Source organism: Canis lupus, chromosome 11 (genome assembly GCF_003254725.2).
Source record: "Canis lupus dingo isolate Sandy chromosome 11, ASM325472v2, whole genome shotgun sequence".
In the NCBI taxonomy this organism is placed as follows: domain Eukaryota; kingdom Metazoa; phylum Chordata; class Mammalia; order Carnivora; family Canidae; genus Canis; species Canis lupus.
The window spans coordinates 5134607-5143333 of NC_064253.1; positions in this window are offsets into that span (position 1 = coordinate 5134607).

Consider the following 8727-nt stretch of genomic DNA (forward strand, 5'->3'; position numbering starts at 1 on the left):
GGATCAATCCTTGTCTTAGTTCCCCAAATGGCAAAGTTGGAACTCTGTGCACATATCCTAAATTCATCCTCACTCTAGGATGACTACAGTAGATAAGATTTTACCCAGGAGGAAGCCTAGAACGGCCAACCCAGGCTATCTGGGGAGCCAGCGACTCCCTACAACATGCTGCTGAGCACACAGCCTTCATTGCCTGAATTCCTATATACCCCCAACATTCATCCACTAGCCATGCCTGACTGCCTACTGTGTGCCTGGCAGTGTCCTGGCAGTGCAGATTTAACAGTGAACAAGGTAAACAAGGCTCTTAAGATATAAACATCCTCCCAGGACCATAATGTGTTTTGAAAGCTTCAATTTCGTATGAGGCTTTTGGATGCTCAGGTAATGCGATCTTGAAAGGGAGGACAGAACCTTTTTTCCTGCAGGGGACACTGTGCAATGATATCCCATTTCTTTCCTAGGAAATGAGATATACAAAGAGATCACTGGTTTGTTTGTCATTAGATATGGCAGAGGTATATTGGATAACCAGTCCTTTCTTAACCGAGGTCCTGACCAGTAACCCACCCTGAACTGCCACACTGGCACACCATGGCATAATTCTTTGGGGGGCAGGTGGTAGCTTCTGGAGGTACAGGGAAGGGAAGGTTAAGAGAGAAAACCACCTCTGATCGATACAGCTGCAGCAGCATCATAAATAATTTAAGACATACTCCGTTTTTAGTTTCTTTGATCTGCTTCTCTCATCATGTGGTGTTACTGCCACAAAAGTTTACTCTTCGAGGGCTGAAGAACCTTTCCTAGCACCTCAGTCATCTCCCTGGGGGAAAACTCCACTTTGTATCAATTTTTTCAGCTTCATAACTAAGTACTGACATTGTTACCATTCTGAAGGATCTCAAGTAGGTTGCTGCTTTGCATGTCACAAGTCAGAGCTAAAGAAAGTTACTCACTAGTACTGGTAATAAGCTAAATGGGGTGGCTCTAGGAGCTGTCTTCCTGTTGTCCTCTACTTATTTTAGAAGGTGGTTTTGTTTTGTGAGTATTGGGGGAGGGAAGATACAGGGAGGAGGGTGGAGGGCTGATTTATAGGATCCCAGATTCCAATTTAGTACTGTTTTTGATGGCAGTGAATGAGGAGATGGTATATTAAGAGGTATTAATTAGTAATAGGATGGGCGCTAATTATCGAAGAAGGAGTTGATTGGCAAAAATGACAAAGTGTGTCTATTATCCTATTTTACCACCAAGGTATACATTAAAAATCTCCTTCTTGTTGTGCTGGTGTTCCTCAACAAAGGGCACAGCTTGTATCTCCATTATTTTGATATTAAGAATATTAACACCACTAATATAGGCTACTGATTTATTGGTTAATGTATTTGCTGGGGCTCAAGTTTGTTGTTCTATTATAGGGGAGGGGAAATATCTGGAACAAATTTGCAGAATAGAAACAAATGCTAAGAAAGGGATTCTATTAACATCCTACTGTAAAAATGACATTGACTTTGAGGAGCAGGAAGGACGAACTTTTGGCCAAGAGGTAGGCATGTTTTCACCTGTCTCAAACTACAAGCCAAGGCAAGGGGAAGAGCTACAGTATATATTTAAAATTACCTATCACCTTTTTCTGAATATGATCAAGGGCACAACAGGGAAAGCATGCTGAGAAGTGTATTTGTTAACCTGTTTGCTGTGTTTTAGTATCTGCCACATTTACTGCCTTTCTGCAGAACATTCTCCTTCAGAATCTTGCTATTCTCACTGCCTCTCTTCTCATTGACTCTGCACTATTACCTCTGCTTCTTACCTGGATCCATAATTGAAATGAGGGTTTGGTGTCTTTTGTAATTTCAAGTTAATATACTCTATTTTAAGGCCTCAAACCACTTCTGGGGTGCCTTTTCCCAATCCCCACACATTTAGATATGTCTCTAACTGGTGGAGCAAAGCTCTGAGGTTTCTCCCACAGCCAACTGCTGGCTGTGTGCTGCGTGCTGGCAAACAAAAAGTGAACAATTCAGTGGTTTGAATGGCTTGTCTAGTGTCAGGAGGTAATCAGAATTAATAATGAACTGAAGACCAACCACAACATCGTAGCCACAGCCTTAGGCTCTGACTCTGAACTCATGTCTCTTAATTTACTGTGACATGCACAATTTTGAATTCTATCAGGGGAAACTTTTTTATGATATTTTCCATCATAATGGAATCTTCTACTCTGATTTTCTTTCTAATATGTTTCTAGAACACAGTAGTAATATTTATAAATATTTCCTTAGAGAAGCAATATGGCTGCATTAATATAAGTGAAAATATTTTCTCCAAATATATCCCATTTTAGAGTTCCATCAGCTTGCTAGGGATAAGCACTATGTTCCACAAAGGCATTTCATAGTATGTTGTTTACTCTTTTTTTTTTTTTTAAGATTTTATTTCTTTATTTGAGAGAGACAGAGATAGCACGAATGGGGAGGAGAGGGAGCAGACTCCCCGCTGAGCAGGGAGCTCAATGTGGGATGCAATCCCAGGACCCCCGGATCATGACCTGAGCTGAAGGCAGATGCTTAATGGACTGAACCACCCAGGTTCCCCTGTTGTTTAATCTTAAAAAGGAAAATGCTTAATATTTATCTTCCAGTATCCTTACATACAAAACTCCTAATATGTTCTGCTCTGTGTAATGTGTACCTAATTAAAATATTTGCACCTCATGATTCCAAAAGAGTTTTAAGTTTCCTTTTGCAATGAAACATATTTGGTTTATCCGTATAAAACAGTATACTTTTTATTTAATTTAACCATAAAAGTATCACTAACAGATTTTAAATAATTTGTTACACATTAATCCATTATTTTGATAACAAGAGGAAAATGGCTGTCACATATAAAGCATCCAACACCTATTAAGCCCACTACAAGCATTTGTTGAAGGAAAAATGAATATATCTACTTTTCAACTGGAGAAACTGAGGTCAAATGAAATGTTTGGGCCATTATCAAGTACTGTATCTAATCTAATTAAGAAATCCTCTAAATAGCTAATTCAAATATTCTTTTCCTTTCTTTCCTTAAAAGATAAATGAAAGTTTTGATATTAGACATTTACTCTTGAAAGGAAAATCTGAGAGTGATGTCTTGAGGAATTAAAAAAAACCCTTCAGATTAAAATTTTAGAATAAAAAAGGGCTCCTGGGTGGCTCAGTGGGTTGAGCAGCTGACTCTTGATTTCCTCTCAGGTCATGATCTCAGGATTGGGGGATCAAGCCCTGAGTTGGGCTCTGTGCTCAGTGAGGAGTCTGCTTGGGATATCTCTCTCTCCCTCCCTCAAGCCCTCCCCTGGTCTGTCTGTCTGTCTGTCTCTCTCTCTCAAATAAATAAATAAATAAATAAATAAATAAATAAATAAATAAACAAATCTTTTTAAGAGTTTCAGAATGAAAATATGGAAGGAAATTATTTCATTAAAATACTACTTCTGTCTTACTTTTAATCTTAATTGTTAGAGCCTAAATAACATTTAAATACTATGAAATTACAAGATCTCATTCATTATACCTCTGAAGTGTGGACAAGGGAAAACTGGAAATCTTAGTAAAGTTCTAACTTTAAAGGGTGTATACATCACCTTTGTTTGATTTTCCAAGTGAATGCCACAAGTGGGAAATAAAAACAGTAATTCAGCCCCATCTTCACCTGCTAACCAACAGCCCAGTTCCAGTGTGAAAAATTATATTTTATGGTACATGTGTCCAAAATTTATTTTCTCCTCTTTGTTATAGAACCTTATTAAATGTGCCCTAGTTAAAAAACAAAACAAGGGTGCCTGGATGGCTCAGTCAGTTGGGTGATTGCTCTCAGCTCAGGTCATGATCCCAGGGTCCTGGGATCAAGCTCTGTGTTGGGCTCCCTGCTCAGCAAGGAGTCTGCTTCTCCCTCTCCCTTTGCTCCTCTACCCTACTTGTGCTGTCTCTCTTTCTCTCAAATAAATGAGTAAAGTTTTTTAAAAACAAAAACAAAAACAAATTTCCCAGCCTTCTTTGCATCTAGGTATGGCCAATGAGATGTCAATGGAAGTTGTTGGAGGGGGGGTCTCCTGGAAAGTCCTTTTGCCCTCTCCTTCCCCCTCTCTTTTTCTTTTCTTTTTTTTTTTTTACATTTTATTTATTATTATTTTTTATAAGTAAACTCTTTGTCTAATATGAGGCTCAAACTCCCTATCCTGAGATCAAGAGTCACATACTTTACCAACTGAGCTAGCCAGGCACCCTTCCTTCCCTCTCTTCTGACTGACACACAGTTCTGATGTCTGGCATTGCAGGGGATCCCCAGCTTGGACTACTGAGAAGAGCCTGAGGATAGAAGTCACACGCTAAGTTGACCAGAGAAGAAAGAGAGATGAGCCTGATCTCTAAGAATGATGGGGCTGCCATTCTAGCCTTGTAAGTACAGTTGACACACAATGTTATATCAGTTTCAGGTGTACAGCATAGTGATTCAACATCTTTGTACATTATGCTGTGTTCACCCCACGTGTTGCTACCATGTGCCACCCTAGTTATTGCAATGCCACTGACTATGTTGTCTATGCTGCATCTTTCATCCCCATTTTATAACTAGAAGCCTGTACCTCTCACTTCCCTTCACCCATTTAAACCCTGATATTTGAGTTTTCTGTTACATGCAACTAAACCTAGTCCCTCCTGATAGAGCCACATGATAGCTATTTGACCTTTGGCAATTCATTTAACTTCTCTGTATCTCAGTTTACTCCTCTGTACAAATGGGCATGTTATAATAGCACTGGCTTACTGAGTCATCAGGATTAAATGAATTCACACCTGTAAAGAGTTTAGAAGTGTAAGCAGCACAGAAAGAGGGCTCAAAGGATCTTGTTATTATTATTCATTTGCACCAGGATAATGCCTGGAGTATAAATGTGAAAGGAAAGGGTGAATGAAAAGGAGAAATCAGCTGTGTTTGTTTCCTGTCATATTCTTCAGAGGCAGAGACCTGGGCAAAGAGCTTAACAGAACACTGATAATACTTCTCAATCAAAAGGACTTCATGGCCTAAAATGTGTAAGGAACCACAAAAGATCCCAAAAGGCCAGAGCAATCTTGAAGAAGAACAAAGCTGAAGGCATCACAATGCCAGATTTCAAATTACACTGCAAAGCTATAGTCATCAAAACAGTATGGTACTGGCACAAAAATGGACACACAGATCAACGGGACAGATTAGAGAGCCCAGAAATAAACCCACAACTTTAGGGTAAATCGATCTATGACAAAGGAAACAAGAATGTACAATGGGAAAAAGACAGTGTCTTCAATAAATGGTGTTGGGAAAACTGGACAGCTACATATAAAAGAATGAAACTGGACTGCTTTCTTATACCACACACAAAAATAAACTCAAAATGGATTAAAGACCTAAATGTGAGATTAGAAACCATAGGAATTCTAGAAGAGAGGACAGGCAGTAATGTCTCTGACATTGGTGGTAGCAACATTTTTCTAGATATGTCTCCTGAGGCAAGGGAAACTAAATAAATAAATTGCTGAAGGGTGCCTGGCTGGCCACTCAGTAGAGCCAACTCCATCTCAGGGTTGTAAATCTGACCTTCATGTTGGGTGTAGAGATTACTTAAAAATAATAAAATCTTAAAAAAAAAAAAGCCTTCTGGAACTACATCAAAATAAAAAGCTTTTGCACAGCAAAATAAATAATCAACCAGAAAAAAAAGACAACCTACTGAATGAGAGATGACATTTGCAAATGATACACCTGATAAGGGGTTAGTATCCAAAGTATTTTAAAAATTTACACCACTCAACACCAAAACCACAAATAATCCAATTATAAAATGAGAAGACATGAACAGACATTTCTCCAAAGAAGATATCCAGATGGCCAACAGACACATGAAAAGAACTCAAAAGCAATTACCATTAGGGAAATACAAATCAAAACCACAATGAGCTATCACCTCACACCTGTCAGAATGGCTAAAATCAAAAACACAAGAAACAAGTGTTGACAAGAGCATGGAGAAAAGGGAACCCTCCTATGCTGTTGGTGGGAATGCAAACTGGTGCAGCCACTCCGGAGAACAGTATGGAGAATCCTCAAAAAATTGAAAATAGAATTATCATATGATCGAGACTCCTCAGTAGCTCAACAGTTGAGCATCTGCCTTCAGCTCAGGGCGTGATCCTGAGGTCTGGGATTGAGTCCTACATCAGGCTCCTTGCAGGGAACCTGCTTCTCCCTCTGTGTGTGTCTCTGCCCCACCCCACCCCCGTCTCTCATGAATAAATACATAAAATATTTAAAAAACTATCATATGATCCAGTAATTCCACTACTGAGTTTACCCAAATAATAAGAAAACACTAAATCTAAAGGATATATGCACCCCTCTGTTTATTGCAGCATCATTTACAATAACCAAAATATGGAAGCAGCCCAAGTGTCCATTGATACAAGAATGGATAGAGAAGAGGTGGTACACACACACACACACACACACACACACACACACAAATAGAATAGTACTCATCCATAAAAAGAATGAAATCTTGCCATTTGCAACAAGATGGATGAATCTAGGGAGTATAATGCTGAGTGAAATGTCAGAGAAAGACATCATATGATTTCACTCATATGTGGAATTTAAGAAACAAAACAAATGAAACAGCAAAAAAGAGACAAAAAGCAGACTCTTAACTCTAGAGAACAAACTCATGGTCACCAGAAGGGAGGTGATGGGAGGACGGGGTAAACAAGTGATGGGTTAAGAGTATACTTACTGTGATGAGCACTGAGTCATGTGAACTGTCAAATCACTATACTGTACACCTGAAATTGTGTAACACTGTTAATTAACAATGTGAACTAATTTATAATGTTAATTACACTGGAATTTTAAATGGTGACTTAAGAAAGTATATACTAAAAATAAATAAGTAAATAAAAGCACTTTACAGATTATACTGAGTGCTTTCAGATACTACAGTTCCTCAGATGAAGTGGCCGTTGGAGCTGTTTGTGTTGGCAGGTCATTAGCTTGCTGGCTCAGTGGCTGACACACATGTTCACTGTTCAGAGAGGGCCTGTTGGCTTGATTCCAACACACAGTATACACAGTATACAGTATACCGTGCAGCATATACGTAGCTCTGGTTAACTGCCCTCTGAACCTAATTCCAAGTTTAAATCATGTGGGAGGGGACATGAGGAAATGTAACTTAGCCATGCTCTAGAGAAACCCTAACTCTCTGTCTTCCCTACCTGCCAGTGGGTGCACAGGTGGGTTGTAAAGAGAAACCCCCCTCCCTTTCTTTTAAGAGAGTTGCTTCTGGAATCTTTTTCAGAAATCTGAATTTTTTTTTCAGCTAGTTTATTTAGAAGCCTTCTGAGCCTTAGGGCTTGAACTTTAGGATGATTGCCAGATTATTTCCACTCCCATCTTAAAGTAATAATAATGATAATAGTTAACATGTAGTGAACACTCACTGTGGGTCATGCACTATTTTAAGTAATTACTCATGAGGAGAACAAAGGCCAAAGACATGCAGATAAAATTAAGTTTCCTTACAACTTGTAGCCCATCGACAAGTATTTGAGATAGGCAGGATATGACATTTCTCCAGTAGTTCACAACTGCCTTCATGTTAATGCTCTGCTAGAGGCAAAAAGCAACCTTAGCTCAACAATAGCTAGACCTCAAGGTTCCTGCATATGTTTTCGTTAACGTATGAAAATTTCTTTGGAAACTTCCTTTATCTTTATCCCCAACCCCCCAAATTTAAAAGTATATAATCAAGGGCACCCGGGTGGCTCAGTGGTTGAGTGTCTGCCTTTGGCTCAGGTTGTGATCCTGGAGTCCTGGGATCGAGTCCCATGTTAGGCTCCTCATGAGGAGCCTGCTGCTCCCTCTGCCTATGTCTCTGCCTCTGTGTGTGTCTCTCTCATGGATAAATAAATAAAATCTTTATTTTTCCTTCAAAGCAAGTCTCTTTATAAAACCAGGGCAGCTCTTTCTGGCCACAGGTCCTGTCCCTGTGCTTTAATAAAACCATCTTTTTGCACCAAAAAGTCTCATGAATTCTTTCTTGACCCTCTGCTGCTGGCCCCCACATCCAGTCAATGATATCATCCGGTTTGGTCTCCACAGAATTCTAAAAGCCACGTCCCATGATATCCAACCTCCAGAGTCATGAAGCCGAAATCCACCAACAGTGGAACGGCTCAGCCCAAAGTCACCGGAAGAGGCAGCAGCAGAGTCAAGAGACATTCTGGGCCCTTGGTCACCGTCCAGGATCTGTCATATTCCTAACCTCTCCACTTTCTGCCTTTCCTCCTCAGGCCTCAGGCACTCACAAGGAAGTGAGTCTGTTTCTTGGGCCAGGCGTGGCCATATTTTTTATGACTTGTTGTTCTGCATTCCAGTCTTTTATTACTCACAGAAGATTATAAAAGCCCTTGGGCAGTGTCTTCTATTAGCCTGTCAACCACCAGGACAAGTCTGTTGTTCCTGCCAGAGGGTTGTGGCCTTTGGATGGTCCTGCAGCTAGGCAGGCTCACTGTCAAAAGCCCACGAGGGCCTCTGGTCTGTGGTTCTGAGGTCACAGAAATTTTTTTTCTGAGGGGCCATTCCTGCTAGTGATATCCAATGGGGTAAGAATGACTCCCAGTAAGAATACTACTATTCTAGTAT